This window comes from Macrobrachium nipponense, chromosome 21 (assembly GCF_015104395.2).
Source record: "Macrobrachium nipponense isolate FS-2020 chromosome 21, ASM1510439v2, whole genome shotgun sequence".
NCBI classification, from domain to species: domain Eukaryota; kingdom Metazoa; phylum Arthropoda; class Malacostraca; order Decapoda; family Palaemonidae; genus Macrobrachium; species Macrobrachium nipponense.
In genome coordinates this window covers 68,038,302-68,060,659 of record NC_087212.1, presented here as the reverse complement: position 1 = coordinate 68,060,659, position 22,358 = coordinate 68,038,302, and the positions used below count along the sequence as shown (strand labels likewise).

Genomic DNA, 22,358 nt, shown 5'->3' with positions numbered 1-22,358 from the left:
TGGACGATGTTAGGGGTGTGAGCGTGGAGATGCATAACTCACTGGATGTGCTAACAACGGCAGAATTCTCTCTCTCTCTCTCTCTCTCTCTCTCTCTCTCTCTCTCTCTCTCTCTCTCTCTCAGGCCAGTGAAATTGTAACCGTGTTTCATCTCGTCCAACCTCTTTGGATTCTCTTTCAGGAGGAGAAAGATTCAATCAGAGGAAAATGTCTGATTTTATATTGGATTTGTTTGAGCATTCTCCCTCCTGGTTTCAAGTCATGGAAGGGATTTGCGATTGGTTCGAGTGCCTCCATTGCAATTTCTGTACAAATAGATTCCCTGGAGAGTAACAAGACAAAACAAGGGTGATAAACGAATTTCCATTTTCCTCGGTTTCAAGCATTTTATTTTTTTGTCATTGTCTTTACATTTTATAATATAATTACTGAAGTTTCTTATTAACGATACCGGTTGTGCGTCTGTAGACCCAAGATAATCATGTGATAAGGACATGCCTTTTGAATTTTTGTATTTCACGTCATTTAACCTTTTCGGAGGGGTATGGGAACTCCTTCAAAAACTTCGGCAAGACATAAAATGCTGGTAAAATTTTCGTTAAGCTAAATAGTATAGTAATAAACCTGGAGCTGTAAATGAAATAGAAAATAGCTAATTGTTTCTGGCAGTGGTCGGATGATAACTACTAAAAGTGTTGGTATTGAAATATGTTGAATTTTGGAAAAAGTGAATTCAGATTAACAGTAATTATAGGATTATATCATTTCAAAGCCATTAAACTAAACTAGGACAAAAGGAAAGCATGGTTGCTCGACATTCGAGCGAGAAACCATGTCTGAAGCATATATATTGAATAGAGTTACTGTTATGATCTTTAGAGAATACAATGCGGCATTAATTCGCTTTAGATTAATAAATTAAAATCTCCTATGGTTTTATAACTTCTGAGGCTTTTGAAATGTCACATTTCTGTCCATATCATAAGCCTAGATAGTAGTTGGAGGCAGTCGACATCCCTTCATCTCATTAACGCTTTGCTAAATTGAATGCAGTATGTGGGTGTATTTACAGTGCGGGACCAATCACTTGTTACCTTTCCCACATTACGCAATTATAGCGCTATTTAAGCAATGACATCAGATCTATGGCTGTGACTTGTCCATTCTCTTACAGTTTGTTTGAGGGCCTTCTTTTGAAGGGACGCTCAAGGACACTTTCGTTTCATTATTGTTTTTCTTATATTGATTTATTAGCCCTATTTTTTGTTTCTCAATTGATTTGTTTATATGCTGTATTTTGCTTATATTGAGTTTAACTATCTCGATTTTGTAGTGATCCAATATTATTAGTTTTACATTTTGGTATTAGTTTAAGTTTGAATATTCAGACCTATTTATTGCAATGTTTGTTTGTTCCCATGTTATCTTCTGGCTTGTGTCAGAAGCGCAGTATGTGGATCCTACTATGCGATCTGGATGCTACACTGCAAAAATCCGTAAATTTACAGTCTTGTACCAAGCAACTTTATCTGTCTTCGCTGCCACTACACCATCGTGTAATACATGTTACTATTGTAGGGTCTTGTTCACGTGGTCAGCTTTCAGGTTCACTTGATTAGCCTTGAGCATTAATGATCTATATGTTATGGTGCATAATCGGTATTACTATTGCGAAACGATTTTTTTATATCTTTGACACGTAGACCCAATTACTTACAGGCTATTCACTTCCAGCCCAATGGAGGTGATCAAAAAGGTTTTAGCCGCAACTTTTCTGTTTGGAATTTGTTCATTATTTGCATGAAACACAATGACGCCCAATTGTTAGTGCACAACAAAACATTAAAATATTTTCGTTTTTGTGTTTTTGCTTCCGCTCTTGAATGAGTTTAATTTAGCGACAGTAACATTGTTACAGAAACAGAATTTTCATTTTTTGTTATCCCTGGAGAGTTACATAAAAGAATGAATGAATCGTGTATGTCATCTATATAAACAAATAAATGAAATTGCGTTCAGTAAAGCAATTATTTAGTAAAAAATTAGAGATGGAATAGGTAGGTGATAACTTAACGCAGTAGATAGATGAAATAAAAAATGCCATTTGAAATCATATTTGAAAAGTATGTGTAAAGAGAGCATTGTTAGCTTTTCATAGTAGAACACATTTCCATAGAGATCATCGATTGTTAGGTTTTCTTGTGCCTCATACTAGCTGGTAATTGTGCTCAATGGTCATAATTAAATTTTCTTCCTGGGTTTTTAAAGACCAAAGACTTCAAGTTTCCTTCTGATTCATGTTTTGAAATACTGCTTTGGGATAAAAATATACATAATATATAGTACATATATATATGTGTGCACACATACTCATAATATATATATATATATATATATATATATATATTATATATATATATATATATATATGTATGAATAATCTTTATCACATCACCGTGATTCATATAAATCATTCGAACTACAAATGTCCTATAATATCTAATTCCGAGGTAGAGCGAATTAGATATTAAAAGACATTTGTAGCTCGAATAATATATATATATATATATATGTGTGTGTGTATATATATGTATGCATGTATGCATATATGTGTATGTGTACACACACACACACACACACACGTCACAGACAAGGTAGAGAATAGCATGGGGTAACAGCCGGCCGTGTGATGGCCTTGGGAGCCATTCTCTTCAAGAGGAAAAGGAATAGAATGAATATTTATATTTTCATTGTTGTGTTTATACACCTTCCTCCCTTTTAGAATGAAGTTCTTAGCCTTATGCCCTGTGCTTGCAAGTTTCTATCGGTTGCACTAATAAGAGTCTTAATTTCTCTCTCTCTCTCTCTCTCTCTCTCTCTCTCTCTCTCTCTCTCTCTCTCTCTCTCTCTAGGATATAATTAAGGGTTTGTGGCATGTTGCCTGTTTCATTATTCTGCTTATTTTTAACCAAGAGATACCGAGGTTTATTGCAAATTAGGCACGTAACTGATTAACGTTTGTTAGGAACATTCCATATGGTATTTCTCGGATGTTCAAGGATTTTAACAGGCGGTATTCATCAGGAGAGAGAGAGAGAGAGAGAGAGAGAGAGAGAGAGAGAGAGAGTAACGGAGGCCACTGTTTGCTCATGTAAGCGCCTCAGTGGCGTGGTCGGTAGGGTGTGGCCTTCTACCTGGTTGGCCGCGAGTTCGATGCTCGTGCATTCCATTGTGTGAGAGATGTGTATTTCTGGTGACAGAAGTTCACTCTCGACGTGGTTCGGAAGTCACGTTAAGCCGTTGTCCCGTTGCTGAATAGCCACTGGTTCCATGAAACGTGAAAACACCATACAAACAAACAAACAAACACTGTTTCCTCATAGAACATCTTTGTCTCCCGTCCATTCCTGATTTTATTTTTTGTTTTTATTATATTCACAAATGGGTTTACTATTATTTTCTAGCCTCGCAGCTGCATTATTACACCTCTCACCCATCAATAAGGTTGGCAGTGTATACAGAACACGAGTTTTAGGAATTTGTATAATTTTACTATCTTTTTAAAATATTTGCGTTACTGGAAAGTGTATGAAGGTCTAAGGAAATAGAGCAAATATGAATTCAGGCATACATAAAATTAGAATTTTTGTATATATACAGAATTCATTTGTCAAAACATCGTTAAGATTCTTTCGACTATGAATGAGTAACTGGTAATTGCTGATTGTTTCCAATTCTTCTTGTACGTATAAGCATAGTTACAGAAGATTTCCAAACCCCTTCTCAAAACATGTGGCCTACGATGCTTCAACAGCTATAATAAATGGTTGGGAGAGAACATCATTTGTTTTAAATGCGTGAAAATCGACAGAGATCTAACAATTCGAGGTCCCATTGTCGAAAACCTTTATTGAAACGAAGTAGATTGAGAGAGAACAGTAAGTGTCATAACTCTTGAATATCGGCAACAACTATATAACAAGTTGAGGTGTCATTGTCGAAACGAAGTAGATTGAGAGAGAGAAAAGTAAGTGTTATTGTCGAAAACCTTTGCTGAAAATAAATAAGTCGTAATGGGTAATTAAGGATAATGTCAGATGGAAAAAGACATGAGTTCTGAATAAAGAAAGATTCATTAATTGAAGATCTAGTGTAAATATACTTTTAGGCCTAAAATAACGAACGAAGAAAGAGGAAGGTGACAAACAGTATATATTACCAAGTAAAACTTCAAGTAGGTAACTTAGCTCCCCAGAAGATCTTGAGTAATTAAAGAATATTATTTCATCTTATTTTGGTTTGATTAAAACCGTTGGCACAAATAAAGGATGGTTAAAGAATTAGTGTTGATGTGAGTAGAGGTGAACCACCCAAAAGAAGAAGATAGCAAGATCTCTGCAAATTGTTTGGAAGAGAAAAATGCCCCCCTCCCCCCCCCCCCAAAAAAAAAAAAATATGGGATGGATGAAAGAACTACTGAGATAGTGTCTCCTTTATGGTAGAGAAGTGTGGATGTTGAATGCGAATTAGGGGAAAAGGCGAAAGCTGTTGAAATGAATTTTTGTACAGTAAAAGTAGATTAAGAGGCCATGAAAGAGAGAGACAGGTACAGCAGAGGAATACTAAATTTGAGGCACGAGGGTTAACTTAGTTGGAAAGATTGTGTCTATGAATTTTAAAAAGGAAAGAATGAAGATTGACAAGTTGGCAAAAAGTTTGTATTATACATATAATATATATATATATATATATATTATATATATATATATATATATATATATATATATACTATCTGCAGTATGATCCTCAAACAGCACTTCAGGAATGCCGAAGACACATGGATGTCTTTTAAAAGATTTATTCATAGAGAAACGTTTCGCACATGACTATGTGCATCATCAGTCTGAAAAATGACAAAAATAATAACATTATTAAAAATACTAAAAATACACAGGATTCTTAAAATGACAATTAAAAACATTAAAAGACTAAAAGTAAGAAGCAAAGTAAAAACAACTGCTGTTACACCAACCTTCAGTACAGAGGAAGAAGATAGAATGACGAGGGAACAACAACCTCCCAAAGACGACTTATGCCAGATATAGTGAGCAGAGGAGCAGCCACCGTTTAACGATGGGGAACGAGTCTTTAATATATAATGACTCTAAGGTCGTCAGATAATCTGCATCCTTAGAATACGCTAATATGGAGAAGTGCTGCTTCTTTTGACCTCAATTTTACAATTGATAGCATGATTTTTTATATTTGAATGTTCTGGTCTGCTCAATCTTTGTCCCGTTCTAAAACTCAACCCTAAGTGACTATAATCAACGCATCTGCAACAACCTCTTCGTCGATCCAATATAAGTACCAGGACATCCTGGGCATGTAAACTTATAGACCACATTGGATCTCATGAAGGCAGGCGATGGTCCTTGAAGCCAAACAAGGAGCCAATTTTACTGGGATTGTTTGATATTAATTTTAAATTAATACACGGTATTTCGGTTTCAATAATTCGTTTCAGTTTATGTGAAAATTTGGAGTTAAAAATATAAGGGATTGAAGCATACATAAGTTTTTTTCGAGGAACATTTAAAAAACCGGGGTGTGGCAGGATGAAAATAATCAGTTAAATTTTGTTGATGATTCTAAAAACTAGATCCTTGGTTGGGAAATGAATTTTGTTGAAAAAAAGTAGTTAAAAAATCAATCTCCTTATGAAATATGGCCCAACTGGAAGAGTATCTAAGAGCCCTATGCACTAAAGTATAGATGGTATTCAATTTAAAACTGGTTTGGCAAGCACTGTAGAAATTATTTGCAAGACCTGTATAAGTTTCTTTCTATAAACGGCAGTAGTAAAAACAGAACTCAACTCTCGTGATTAAAACATCTAAAAACGGTAAACAATTATCTTTTTCTAGTTCCATAACTAACATTAATTTTACTATGGAACTAGAAAAAGATAATTGTTTACCGTTTTTAGATGTTTTAATCACGAGAGTTAGTTCTGTTTTTACTACTGCCGTTTATAGAAAGAAAACTTATACAGGTCTTGCAAATAATTTCTACAGTGCTTGCCAAACCAGTTTTAAATTGAATACCATCTATACTTAGTGCATAGGGCTCTTAGATACTCTTCCAGTTGGGCCATATTTCATAAGGAGATTGATTTTTTAACTACTTTTTTTTCAACAAAATTCATTTCCCAAGGATCTAGTTTTTAGAATCATCAACAAAATTTTAACTGATATTTTTCATCCTGCCACACCGGTTTTTAATGTTTCGAAAAAAACTTATGTATGCTTCAATCCCTTATATTTTTAACTCCAAATTTTCACATAAACTGAAACGAATTATTGAAACCGAAATACCGTGTATTAATTTAAAAATTAATATCAAACAATCCCAGTAAAATTGGCTCCTTGTTTGGCTTCAAGGGACCATCTGCAGCCCCTTTCCATGAGATCCAATGTGGTCTATAAGTTTTACATGCCCAGGATGTCCTGGTACTTATATTGGATCGACGAAGAGGTTGTTGCAGATGCGTTATTATAGTCACTTAGGGTTGAGTTTTAGAAGCGGGGACAAAGATTGAGCAGACCAGAACATTCAAATATAAAAAATCATGCTATTCAATTGTAAAATTGAGGTTAAGAAGCAGCACTTCTCCATATTAGCGTATTCTAAGGATGCAGAGGTTTATCTGACGACCTTAGAGTCATTATATATTAAAAGACTCGTTCCATCGTTAAAACGGTGGCTGCTCCTCTGCTCAACTATATCTGGCATAGTCGTCTTTGGAGGTGTTGTTCCCTCTTTTGTTCATTCTATCTTCTTCCTCTGTACCTGAAGGTTGTGTAACAGCAGTTGTTTTTACTTTGCTTCTTACTTTTAGTCTTTTAATGTTTTTAATTGTCATTTTAAGAACCTTGTGTATTTTAGTATTTTTAATGTTATTATTTTGTCATTTTTCAGACTGATGATGACATAGTCATGTGCCGAAACGTTTCTCTATGAATAAATCTTTTAAAACATCCATGTGTCTTCGGCATCCTGAATTGCTATATATATATATATATATATATATATATATATATATATATATATATATATATATATATATACACACTTCACATCATACATGCATTCTTATATATGTAAGTTTGTATGTGTGTATATGTACACACTATTCCTTAAGTATGGGGGTATTTCTTTATGTATGAAATAAAGTTCTACCAATCACCACCTTACTTAATGACGATGGGTTGGAGCCTAGTTATAACGCCAAGTTTGATGAAACAAAATGAAAATGGAGGCTTTGTGAGGCTGTAATATTACTAAGGTCAATCCCATGCGAGCAGTAAAGGTTGATATTGCGCCAAATTGTAATAATATCGAGGTGCATTATTATTTCGTCCGGCAATAACCTTGCCAAACCGGCACATAGAACTACGCCTAATATAAACTTATCTTAAGGTGGGAAATCCAACCTTTATTATGGATTCTACCAACATCACAGCCCCCTTTTATTGTCAAGAACATGGAATTAAACTCATTTGTTTTGTAAACATTGGATTGAGAATGTATATATACGCACGCGTGCACATGCAGTATATATATATATATATATATATATATATATATATATATATAAAATATATATGTATATTATATATTATATAATATATATTAGTTATATATTATATATTATATATATATATATATATATATATATATATATATATATATATATATATATATATATAATACACACACACACACACACATATAAAATATACGGACTTATCTACCAATACTTCACAAATCAACTTCACTGGTAAACTGACTTTTATTCTTCATAATGTTACTCTACTAGTTTATATATCTGGACCCTTTCCGACAATGCAGAAGCATTGAGATACACGTGAATTGCGCAGAAGTCATTTATGTTGCTAATGAGAAGCAAGTAGAAAAGTAGGGAAATATTTGCATAAATAGTAATCTGAAATCATGTAAACTGAAAATAAAGCAAAAATTTGATAATGGATAATCAAAATTTATTATTACTGGATCCAAAACGTCCATCAATAATCAGAATTTATAAGTAACTGGTAAACAGCAATGCTGAGAAAATGTGATAAAATGAGTAAGCATTATGAAATGGGCAATAAGAGTTCTTAGATAATTAGATTCGTGAGTTAGAAGCAGAAAGTGGAAATCTTGACAAGTTGCGGTAACGGTAAGGACCATATAAGATTATTTTTAGGACTAGTGTTTTTCAGATTAGAGATTCGACTTTAAAACACTTCCACAAAATGAGGAAAGGATTTTGATACTTGAAAATAAGTCACATCGGTTTTATCATAATTTGTTAAGGGAAACATTGCTTTAAACAAGAAACTGGTGCATCAGTTCGCAGGATATTATCTATAAAGCTTCTTGTATAGTTAGAAATTTTAACCTAGAAAAATTACTTGGTATTCTGTAATTTTTGTACATCAGAATACTTTTTAACTGAATGAGGTAAAGAGGGACCATTCTTTTCTTTTTTTTTTTTTTTTTACCATAGCTGATTTTTAAGTTTTTAATGGTGTATTGAATACACTTAAGCCCTTCATTCATTTAGCAGTTCAGTAGTACTAAACGTTATGAAATTGTAGCGCCTATAATATCTAAAGTTTCCAATGAATGAAATTCTCGATCGTCAAAGTCACGTAGTTCGTTGATGGTCACACTTCCAGACTTGCACAGATTCCCATCGGTCCATTAAGGTGCGGAATGCAAGCATCAGGTCTCCGAATTCAGAGAGAGAGAGAGAGAGAGAGGAGAGAGAGAGAGAGAGAGAGAGAGAGAGAGAGAGGTCATGTATGGCGGTATTTTTTTTTACTTGCAGAGGTATGAAGCATTTAACTTTACCTATGTACTGTTATTGAAATTTTGTAAAACTGCACGTAACAGTAATAATTATATGTATTGCGAATAAACATATGCAATATATTCCATAACACTGATATAAATTCAGTAAAAAAAAGTTCAGAATTTAATCAAGTATATCCGTGACTGGTGTTCGTTAACATTTTGTAAAAGTCATAAACCTAAGTTATGTCTTCAGGACTTTCAAAGCATAGTTAAGCGAATAGCTTTGCTAATGGGTTTGTAGACAAGTTAGATCACTGTTAGAAAATCGGCTACCTCTCTATTTTTCCTTAGTCTCTCTCTTTGCTTTGAAATATCACTTTTACTGTATAAAGGACCCCTGCAGGAAGTTTTCCAAGTTCGCGCATGCGCATTAGGTACCATCCAGAGACTCGGTTTTTCTTATGTTATCGTTCATTTGAGCCACTCTTAATAAGGCTAATAGCAGAGAGAGAGAAAGAGAAAAGAAACGGCTAAATGGCTTGTGAAATTTCTACCTCGGGTACCCTTGCCCCAAGCTTAAATAACCCTACCTGGGAATTTTTAGACAAAAACTATACAAAGGTTGAGCTGCAAAAATATTGTAGAAAACTGGGTTTAAAGAATATATGGGGTCGTAAATTTGAAATAATTGATCCCATTATGAATACTCAGAGAAAATCGCCCCAACAATGAGGAAATAAATTCTCAACAAACACCTCAAGTACCACCTACAGAAAGCGAGGTAATAAGAAAACTTCAAACAGACATAACTGAAATTAAGGGGAGACTTGACCAGAAGACGACAGAAATTGATGAATTGAATGGAATAATAAAAGCAGCAAATGTCACTATCAATAGATTAAACGACCGGCTAACTCATTTAGAAGAACATGTGAGAGATAGAAGAACGTTCCTACAAATGATGCTACGGAAGCTAAAACTCAGGATGCCAGTACATTAATATTGGGCGATACAAATTTGAAAGATATAAAATCATCTGGTCTTGGAGAACACACGTTCATCAGAACAATTAATGGAGCTAACATCGACCTTTTAAAAAGTTGGGTATCTGAAGAACTGAAGTAGGAGCCAGCAAGATGTATTGTGGTATGTGGTATGCAGGATGTATTGGAAGAGGAAACCCCGTCTAACATTCTGGATAATATGGGAAGCCTTATTGCGGAGCTCAAGAAAGTAAATGGAAACATGGAAATTATGGTTTGCCAACTATTTCCAACTCTACGAACAAATGAACTAGAGGACATCATTAATCATCACAATAGCCAACTAGTGGAATGGGGCACAGCCAACGGTATAACGATTATGAAATGCGAACTGTCTTTGAAACTAGCTACTGGAGAGGTGGACGAAATGTGTTTTCATCTGAATAGTGAAAATCCTGGAATCTTCCTAAACAGATGTGGTGTCATAAGACTACTTGATTCACTCAACAAGCAATGCCAATATCTAAAGTTATGTGACGACTGGAAAAGAATTAAGATGTCACATGAATGGTCAAATACACAATCAGAACCTACCATTCCAAAACAAAGAAGAAATCAACGCCCCTCGATTTTCGGAAGACGGCCAACAAGTGAACGCGGCCAAGATCAAAGAACAGCTTTCAATGGAGGACAACCTCGAAATAGCAACCATCAACAAACAGATAGCAGAAATTACAAGAGGCGATACAATGAAGAAGGGTTAAGAGACGAACATAACCAACGTTATCAACACAGACCAGCTGGATGCTACAATTGTGGTGAATTTAACCACCGTCAAGGGCAATGCAGATACGACCACAGAATTAAGTGCAGTATTTGTTACAGATTGGGACACAAAGGGCGTATATGCTCTAGCTATGTTCAGTAGGAAAATGGCCAAGAAGAATGTGCCCCAGGTGATACTATAGAAGCGACTACTGTAAGGAGGGACATACGTAATCAGTTAACTATAGAACACTTAAATGCACAGTCATTATTAGCCCATATTGATGAAATAGAACGGTTAATACTGGAAAGAAACATAGACATTCTTTGTGTAAGTGAAACCTGGTTAGATTTGTCTGTTCAAGATAAGTTCATTCATGTTAAGAATTTTAATGTATATAGCTTTGTGACTATGGAAAAGGGGGAGGAACATTAGTATATGAAAGAAAGGATTTGAAGGTTAATAGAATATTGACAGATGTAGAGAAAGCTAATGGTGTTGAGGACGTCAGAATTAGTATACAGCCAGCCTAAGAAATTACCATCTTTTATTGTTGGGTGTGTCTACCGGCATCCAAAGGCTTTGACACCCTCCTTTGATTATCTTAAAGAAACTTTTAAAAATGTATCTTTACGTAAAAAACCCGTGTTCGTTTTGGGTGATCTAAATGAGGATATGTTTGTTCCTAACAACAAATTAAGTAAAACAATACATCAGTTAAATCTTTGTCAAACAATAACTAAGCCAACTAGAATAACAAGCACGCCCTCGACATTATTAGATGTTGTCATTACAAACAAACAACAAATGATTGTATATTCAGATGTGATTGATATTTCTAAGCCAAGGAGAATACCTGTTAAAAGAACCTTTCGTTGTATTAAGCATTACAGTCAGGACAGTTTTTGTAGTACTTTACTAAATAAGGCTCCAGATTTTAATTGTATTCTACAAACTGATAATGTGGATGTACAGGTTAATATTTTTACCAAAACCTTTGTTTGCTGCTTGGATGAATGTGCACCATTTGTGACCCAAAAAATTACCCGGCCCCCAGCCCCTTAGATAAATAATACCCTTAAAGCAGAAATGAAAGCTAGAGATGACCTACAAAAGAGAGCTAAAACAGTTATACAGAACGAAACACTACAAGATCATTACAAAAACGAAAAGAAACGGGTTAATACTTTGATTAAAGCTAGTAAGTCGGAACACTTTAAAGATAAATTTCTTAACTGTAATGGCAATGTGCCTAATAAATGGAAAATAGTTCGTGAAATGATCCCCAAAAATAATAAGGCCCTTTTACCTGATTATAATGATAAGAAGGAAAAAGTAGAAGAGTTCAACCAGTATTTCTCAAGTGTTGGTAGGACAGCCTTTGAAAAATCTCAGCAAAATCTAGATAGGAACAATACTTCACAACTTTTAAGAAATGAGTCGAATATAGTTGATGAGAATTTTAATGACTTTTTTAGTCCACAGCCAGTTGATGTCGAAACAGTTATTTTAGTAGTTGGGGAGCTTAATGACACGGGAACCTATGAATCTGATTTGATATCCCTCCGTTTCATTCGGGACGCCTTACCGATAATTGCCGTTTTACTTAACTGTCATAGTAAATACCTCTATAGTGACTTGCCTTTATCCAAGTGATTGGAAGTTACCCCACGTTCTGCCCTTTTTTAAGAGTGGTGATGCAGATAATGTAGAGAATTACAGACCAATATTATTTTTGCCCATCATTTCTAAAATTCTTGAAAAGATTGTGTCAATTCAACTCATAAAATATCTCGAGGAAAATTATTTACTGTCTCACACTCAACATGGATTTAGGTCTCATCTCTCTACTGAAACTGCGTTATTGAAAGTTACAGAAACTATTTACAGAAATATCGATGACAAAAAGATATCTTTACTTATTCTATTGGATCTATCTAAAGCTTCCGATAGCGTTAGCCACAATATTTTACTTCATAAATGTGCACAATTAAAAATTGACCCTCTCTGGTTTAAAAGCTATCTAGAAAATCGTTACCAGTCAGTGAGATTAGGCGATGTTATATCCTCCCCTAAACCAGTAGAATTCGGAGTTCCACAAGGATCTATCTTGGGGCCAATACTTTTCCTAATTTATATAAATGATATGGCTACTGCTGTGCGAGACTGCATCTTGGTTCAATTCGCAGATGACAGTCAACTTCTAATGACTGGAACTATAAATGAACTAAATAACTTGATAGTAAGAGCAGAAAGAATATTAGAAATGGTGAGATGTTATTTTAAAATTAATGGATTAAATATTAATGAGTCTAAAACTAAATGTATATTCATTGGCTCTAGGCAGTTCATATCCCAAATTCCTGAAGACACAACAATAAATTTCAATGGATTTGCAATTGAGAAAAGCATTAAAGTAAAAAATCTTGGGGTATATTTTGACCAGTATATGCTATTTGATGGTCATATAGATGAAGATTGTAGGAAGGTAAATGGTACTTTAATATACTTAAATAGAATTAAGGACCGATTTGATAGTGAAATGCGGGGAATGGTCGTTCGGTCTCTTGACGTGAACATTCTTGACTACTGTTTAAAGATGTAGGGCTCGACAACTAAGCAGCAGCGGCAGCGGATACAGAGGCTTCAAAACTTTGCAGCAAAAGCAATTGATGGGAAAGCCAAGAAGTATGATCATGCAACTCCAATTTTAAATAACTTGCAATGGCTGACAATCAAACAGAAGATTGATTTTGATTTATGTGTCATGATCTTTAAAATTTTACATAATCTAATTCCACCATGGCTTTTTAATCTAATAAGAGTTGGAGATAGACGTAACAGACAAACTAGATTTAACGATGACCTTTTTGTTTCAAGAACCAACACTGATCTAGGAAGCAGAGCATTTGTTGTGCGGGGTCCATCAGTGTGGAACAAACTGCCAAACCACAAAAGCATTAACTAATATTAACTCTTTTAAACTGAATTTGAAAAAGTATCTATTGTCCAAATAATTTTTATAGTAAAACTTAATATATATTTTAATTGAGCTCTTTTACAATTTTACTCCATTTTAGCAGACTATTAATGAATTTTAGATTCTATTTTAAGATAAATGTTCATAACTCTAGTTTTATAAGTACCTGTATTTCATAAGCAATTTTGAAATCGAAATGTTATAATCATGCTAAAGATAATTTTGATATTATGGAGAGATATGCTGTAACTTTTATAGCAAATATTTGATCAAGGTAAGAATTTTATTGAGCCTCAAGTACTATTATAAAAAGATTCATATTTTATATGCAAAATTTTCAATGTTTTAATTACTTTTATGATGTACCTATATATGTCACAAATTCTTTATTGTTCTTAAAGTTGTATAAAGTAAATCTATGTTTTTATGTTTTATAATGATGTAAATTTTTATGAAGGCCCATGTAAATATCTAATTTTTAAATGTAAACTACAATGTAATTTGTATTTATAGTAATAGCCAATGTAAATATTGGAATAAAGCCTATTATTATTATTATTATTATTATTATTATTATTATTATTATTATTATTATTATCACTCTCTCTCTCTCTCTCTCTCTCTCTCTCTCTCTCTCTCTCTCTCTCTCTCTCTCTCTCTCTCTCTCTCACTACTACTAATACTACTACTACTTCTACTTTTACTTCTACTACTCAGTTTGCAATTATTTTAGCTTCAGGAGTAAACAGAATGCTTATTATGATAGCATGTAAAATTAATTTTGAAAAAAGGGAACAATTATGGTTACTTAATTCTTTAGCGAACCATACATACAGACACATACATAATGTACGTAATATATATATATATATATATATATATATATATTATATATATATATATATATATATGAGTGTGTTTGTGTGTTTGATTGTATAATAATACGTATATGTATGTATTTATAATAGCATATTTGTGTGTTTGTATAATTATATACTGTATTTACGTAATTTGATCTGTAATGGTTGAGGGAAATGAAAAATTTTGTTTTCCTCTCTTCAGAAAAAGCAAGCTTATTTTATGTTAACTAAAAATGTAAAATCTCTTTGCAGTAACAAAGGTTTCTTCTTAAACATGTTTGCAGAAAGAGTGTTACCAAATGTTGCCATTGCCATTGTTGTAAGAAATAGAGGGATAGGTTATTTGGCTAGTTATATTTCTCATAAAACTGTGACTCACGATTCTTCTCAGTCAAGTATGTCGGATAGAAGTAGAAATAACTTATCAAAGGTTCAGTAATACAGCCAGAAAAAAAACTTTTATTTAGCAGCAGTGAAGGTTTTTTTTTTTTATGGAGAGACCATCGCTTGGCCGATTTCATTGCAAGAGGGAGACAGATATCCTGCCCTTTGTACTCGTCTGTCTAGCCAATGTAACCAACAAGGCAGAAGGGACGTATTTTTATTTCCGAGATATGTTTCTCTTTTTCTCTCTCTCGTTCATACCTTTCAACTTATAATATGGGTCTTCTCGTCATCCGTGTTTAGGTTTCTTTTCCTGAGAGGTGGATATCCAGTCAGAGAGAGAAAAGGTCAGGTTTTTACACTGGATGTGATATAACGCTTCCATTATTTGGCATGAAGTCAGGAATGTTTTTGTATGAGTAGGGGGTTTTCCATTACAAATTGAAATACAAAGATATTTCTTGCAGCAGCTTAGATATAGATTAATTGGTTTCGACTTCCTCTAGATTTTGAAAATGATCGGGTCTTTTATTTTTTTTATGTTATTTTTTTATGTTATTTGTATTTTCAGTTGTTATTATTGATACATTCTCTTAGTAATTCATCTTAACCTTTTTTCATAACTGGTACAGGATTATCATAAGGCGGTGCGAGGGGATGGCCAGGTGGCAGTTCTTTGTAAAAATAAGTATAGTTTGCCAGTGTCAAGATAACTCATTTTTTATCATTAGAACTAAGAAATAACTATAATTTATGATTATATAGTATATATATTGTAAGTTAATGTAAAATCAATAAAATGTTCAGGTTTTTGAGAGTTCACTGATGCATGTTGCATGATAACAGCTACCGAAAAGTCCCTGTATAAAATGATAATCCATACTCCCGGATAGTAGGTAGAAGAGTAAAATTCAATGTTTTTCGAGTGCTTAATTTACTTGTCGAGTTCGAAACGAATCGGGGCATTGGAAATAGAATGACAAGGTGTCCTGCATTGTATGCGTACCGAAAAATTGGTTTCAAGATTCAGATGTTACCAGCGAAGTCATCTTGTCCTAAAACTGATAAATATTAAATAGTTATGTAAGTTGGTAGTACAGAGTAAATCTTTTATGAGTGCCGAGTGAACATTCTGACGTATGTTTTTAAGAAATGTCAAACAGAGTATCCTTAAGTATTCGTCATACACTGCTAACTCTCCTTGCTTAAATTTTTCGTGACTTGCCTCCTCCCTCATCCCATCATCTGTGTAAGTCGGGAATTTTAGTCAACTGCGTTTGTTGAGTCTTTCTTGCCCTACTCTTTCGAAATTTTAGTCTTTCCGTTATTACTTCGCGAATCTCTTTAGCTACATCTTTTTGAGACGCGGGTTTGCCATTCCTTTTCTATTGTGTTGATGAAAGAGAGAGAAGTCTCGGAACTTGAAATGGTAAACTTAAAAATGCTTTAGAGTTGCCAACTTCGCAGCCATAATTATAAGTTTCAAAATTGTTCATAGGGAAATTTCCCTCATGTTACCAAACTTTCCCGACCCTGGCTTGAGGAAGACGAGAGAGAGAGAGAGAGAGAGAGAGAGAGAGAGAGAGAGAGAGAGAGCGGCACTATTCCGTGACGTGGCGCTGTTTGTTTATACGGTTAGCATGAGTGGAATACACGCTTATATTGCATAAAACCGAAACAATGCAGTGAGGTGAGTGAGATACTAATTTATATATTGATAATGCGTTAAGTAAATTTGTATGTTTTGTTATTCCCTACATGTAAAAGAATAAGAAATTTTAAAATCACGGAGCTACTAGATTGAAAACCAATTATAATCTCATATTATTAGAGGGAATCGGAGACAGACTATAGAAACAGGGACGTATTCAAGCAATTCCTTTAGTCTCAGAGTAATTTTCTACATTTTACTGCGACGAAATTCACAGAAGGTACTTCAAAATTTAAGGTGGTATGTTAACTGAGGGATGAAGTTATTGATTAAGTCTCTCTCTCTCTCTCTCTCTCTCTCTCTCTCTCTCTCTCTCTCTCTCTCTCTCTCTCTCTCTCTGTACGCGCGCTTCTAATTTTTGTTGTTCATATTTTGATATTGCCATGCAACGTAAAAACACCATACAAACAAAATGCTATAATTTACATAATGCCTCAGTTGTGATCTAAGTGGGATGGTAGCAGTCACAGTATTAAGGATAGATAAAGGAAAAACAATTACATAGATTTTTGCAGATAATACGTTACAGATTATGGGTTCGTGTAGAGAAATTTCATAAACTGGTGGAAGACTGTAAGGTTTTGGAAACAAAAAAAATTTAGCAAGAGTTAATGGAAACAAGGAAGCAGAAGCACTGAATATCAAATTGAATGGTGGAAGAAGTTATTTTTTATAGCAATTGATTGGCAACAGTAACTGGCAATAGAATGGCGAGAGAAGAGATGAGTCACTGGAAAGGAAGATAAGGTAGATGCAAGATTAGAAAGAGAATTTGAGTTTCATTGTAAGGCGCGTTTGGAATTCATGAAGGAGATCTTGGCTAAGCCTCCTTTTCTGCATTGAAATGTGAATCTTAAATTTAAAAAAATGTGGTTTTGGGATGGTTTGGTCACGTGGAAAGGATTGTGGGTGGTAGGTTGATGTACAAAAAATGGCGCAGTGTAAATATTTGTGTTAAAAGCATTTTAACCACAGGAGTTCATCCACGATTTAACCTATAAAGTATAAATGTGGTTGTGACGATTGTGTAGTTGTTTTTTAACACCAAACCGTTTCCCGTAACCTGGAATAGTTACCATGGAAAGGAAACAACTTTCACTGCTCCTTTTCAGCCAAAAAAGGTAATGGAGATGTGAAAGTGGAATTAAGAGAGAAAAACAGCAATAAAAATGAAAATCTACGCGAGAAGTTGTCGGATTCAGTTTATGGCTTATGCAAATTTCAGCGTTCCTTTCATAAGCCTATTAGGAATTTTAGGGTACGCTAAGAACTTGGTTGCTTAGATGCCCCAGTCGTGTTGTGTGTCGTGTGGACGTCATTTATCATTCAGTTCAGTTGGCAGACCGTGATTTTATCAGCTCCAAAACTTTTAAACCACTGTCTTCAGGAAAATCAGAATTTATGGGGAGACCGTGTAGATAAAACGAGTAAAAGCCACTAATTTTGAAAGTAATACTGTGGGGATTTGCAGACAATTGCAAGAGAGGTACAGGGCTGCGCTGGAGTATCTGGAAAGAGGAGGACTCACAGTTAGTATTAAAAAACAAAAGTAATTCTAAACAGCATAGAGCGACAAGAGAAGTTTGGACCTGGCAAGGAATTAAGGAAAACAAATAATTTCAAGTCTTTGGTTTCTGTCATAAGCGCAGAGGATGGATGGAGGCTGGAGATGTAGCAGAAAATAAAAGCATCTTGGGCTAAGATGAGACAGGTTTCAGGCTGGATTCTTGATAAGAAGATTCCTTTGAGACTTAAGATTAAGGTCTACAAAACAGTAATGAGACCATTGCTGCTGATGGTTCAAACACATGGGCAGTGAAGATAGATGAATAACAAAAATGGTTGCGAGTTTCGGTGGCCGCGAGTTCGATTCTCGGACATTCCATTGAGGGGTGAGATATGTGTGTTTCCAGTGATAGAAGTTTATTCTCGACGTGGTTCGGAAGTCACGTAAAGCCGCTGGTCCCGTTGCTGAATAACCACTGGTTCCATGCAACGTAAAAACATACAATACAATACAATTAGGATACAAGTGGCGGAACCTCACTTTCCACGAGAAATATACACTCCATTTAATAATGAATAATTTATTATGTATATATATATATATATATATATATATATATATATACTATTTTTTTTTTTTTTTTTTTTTCTGTATCATATTCAGTACTATTTTAGTCTTTGAGTAAAAATATGTATTCATCAACAACTTTGGAATTTTGGTACTCTTACTGTGAATAAAATTAATTTGAAAATCTGAAAAGTATTGGTGAGTTGGTAGGATAATGAGAAACTTGCAGTCCAGTATATTTTAAGTTATTTTTAAAGAGGTTATTAATGGTTTAGCAAATATCTCAAGGAAAACTGGCAATAAAAATATAACTTTTCCAAGCAAACTGTGTACAGTGTTCACAAGTAATATTTTCATTGTTGAATTTTCTGCTGCCACAGACCTGAAACATAGTGACTGAATATACCACCTAAGAAAATAATCGATATGAACTTTTTTTTTATTAGAGCTAATTAATTTAATTATTTTTCACCTTTTCCTGATTTTATAAGAGATAATTTATTTACCTATTTTTCACCTTTTCCTGTGACTTGTCTCTCTTCCTAGACTGATTTCCCTTTGGATTCCTCTTGGGTTTATACTCTGTTGGCTCTGTCTATAAGGATGTTCATCTGAAGATTAAAACAATATGCAAAGAAATAAAGTGTATATTTCCTATGCAGAATACGTATCGCTATGCTTTTCTAGGTTAAAATGTATCTTGTTGCTTTCAAAATAAATAATACTGTCTGTGTTTGGTTAGAATTAATGTACGTATTTTTGTTGCAGGATTGAGTTATGGGAGTCATATTTTTCATCAGTGCTGATATTCTGAGGTAAGTCCTTTGTTCTGTCTTATATTTAGTATTATGATTTTGTAATTCATGTCAGTGGTATTTGTGCTTTATCGTTTAATTTAAATGGATTATTATTGATTGCTAATCATTATCTGTTAGGACTAGCAGACTTCTGTTGTATTGCCGTTTAAATCACGGTATTTTGCAATGATTACCTCCAGTGATTACCTAGTTTTAGTTTTCTGTAGAAGAAAACTTTTGAGATGGCTTTGTCTGTCCGCCCTCAGATCTTAAAAACTACTGATGCCAGAGGGCTGCAAATTGGTGTTGATCATCCACCCTCCAATCATTAAACATACCAGATTGCAACCCTCTAGCCTCAGTGGTCTTTATTTTATTTAAGGTTAAAGCTAGCCAAAATCGTGTGTCTGGCTACGATATAGGTTAGGCCACCACCGTGCCTTGATTAAAGTTTCATGGGTCGCGGTTCATACAGCATTATACCGAGGTCACCGAAAGATTTGTTGTTTGCGTTTTAATATATATATATATATTATATATAATTATATATATATATATATATATATATATATATATTTATATATATATATATATATATATCTTATTTATATATATTTACTATATATATCATATTATCTTATATATATATATTATATATATATATATATATATATATATTATATATATATATATATATATATATATATAATATATATATATATAATATATCTATATATATATATATATATATATATATATTATATATATCTTAATTATATATATATATATATATATATATATATGTAATATATATATAACATATATATATTATATATATATATATATATATTATATATATATATATATATATATATATATAAGCGAATACCACGCGGAAAATTGATAGTCAGAAATCCAAGCGCTTTCGTCTTTATTCAGACATCGTCAAGGAGCTACTAAAGTACAATTGGAGAAGAAGGCCTCAGGTACAAACAAGATCAGGAATACCAGATGGTTAATTATCAAAAGGGTAAAAATTAAAAGGGATAATCCAGGATATCGGATATCACACGGTCACAAACTTAAAACAGATTCTGAACCCTAACCGAAATTACAAAGTATCTTTACAGTCCAAAACATGTAAAAACTAAATATATTAATTTTGTTGCTTATATTTATCTACAACTTTTTTAATTATGAAAGCATCAAGTTTAAATAAACCAAGACTTAAATTTAGAACATTTCTATTATTTGACTTGATAAAACAAGATTCAATGATATTCCTTTTAACTGTGTCATTACATGGGGACTAAGGCTCTTGCTTGACTCCAGTAATAGGATGGTCTAAATCTCTCATATAGTACAAATAATGCAATTCGAATTTGCCCACCGTTCTCACAGAATAGTGATGTTGCTTGAGACGCTGTGAAAGAGATTTGCCGGTCTGTCCGTAATAGACTTTATCACACTTTTTGCAAGGAATTTCATATATGCAGCCTGGAAGATCTTTAGGAGAATAATTGATTACTAAACTCTTGACATTAATATTACTGAAAACAACATTTATGTTAAAAAGCTTTAAAATTCTAGGAATATCTAAAAACCTTTCATCATAAGGTAATTTCTTATTTATGAAGTCACGTGCATCTACTGTGATTTTTTAAGCATATATATATATATATATATATATATATATATATATATATATAATATATATATATATATGCGCTGTACAGAAAGCTCGATTGCGCAGAAGGAAATTCGGCATATCTTTTACTTGCTCAATATTCAAGTTTGGGTGTAGCACAATAGTGCAGAAACATATGTTGAGATGGGCCAGGACGTAACGTTTTTTGGATCAGTTGGTGGGTTGCTTCGTCTGTTTGTCTCTCTGCCCTTTAGGAAGATTACATTGAAATGAGTAAATTTTATTATTCCGGAAATACTGATGTTGTTTATCACTATGAGCGGGATTCACATAAATACCCAAGCTTTCATGAAGACTTCAAACTTAGGTAAAACATTCACACAGACATTCTTGAAATGATCAGCTTCTGGAAGAAATCTGCCAAAAGATACAGGTCACGATAAAAGGGTTTTAATGAAATGTAGGTGTGAAGTTTTAAACTCTTCATGGCGGCTTCACATTTTTGGTGCTTCTTTCATACTGATGAATCATAGCATGAATTCCTTAATAATCATATGAGATATTAATATCAATATTTAGGCAGTTTAAACTCGTTACAGTCGGTTTCTATTTTATATTTTCTTCAGATATAAAGAATGTAATTGCTATTTTCCAAAATGTATGGTTGCCAAGTTTTACCACTGAAGGTCAAAGATCAGGTGATATTTTTTTTGTAGCGGTAAATTATTCAATATATTTGTGTTGTTTTTGCTCATAAATAAGTTATACAATTAATTCCCTGAATATTAAGCTTACGTGTTTTACCTCTGAAATGTTGAATGTGAGAGATTTTCAGTGGATTAATGCCTGGTTAGAGGGTCAACATGTTCGCGGTGAATGAATTAAAGGGTCATTCATTTATGATAATTTTTACCAAGCTTGAACCCTACATGACTGCATATCATGTTCATTCTTCAGATAATGGTGAATGATTAGTATTGCCGCAATAATCAAGTTGACCATATTTGCCAAATGAGTCAAATCTTTTACTTTTCAATTTTTGTTAATATTGCGAAAATAATAGGTGTCCTCTTTAAAGGTCAAAGGATAAGTTTGATGTTATTATAATAAGAATATATGATCAAATGTGTTAAAACTTCTATTTTTGGGGAAGTTTCTTTCCTATGTTGTACTCTTTTATATTCTTTCTTCAGTCTTAAAATTCTTGACTTGGCCTGTCATCAGGAACCTCCTTCACGTCTTGTGTATATGACATCGTTTCTTCCAACATCAAAGAACTGATGATCTGTG

The 22,358-nt window shown here is 33.5% G+C and overlaps 1 long non-coding RNA gene across 1 annotated transcript in view; it reads left to right on the top strand.

The window, feature by feature from the left end:
• LOC135197613 (uncharacterized) overlaps positions 1–22,358 on the top strand; it is a 542,613-nt gene that overhangs the window by 124,520 nt on the left and 395,735 nt on the right. Inside the window, exon 4 of the long non-coding RNA XR_010310635.1 lies at positions 19,392–19,438. This is a non-coding gene — a long non-coding RNA (uncharacterized LOC135197613). The remainder of the gene's footprint in view (positions 1–19,391; positions 19,439–22,358) is intronic.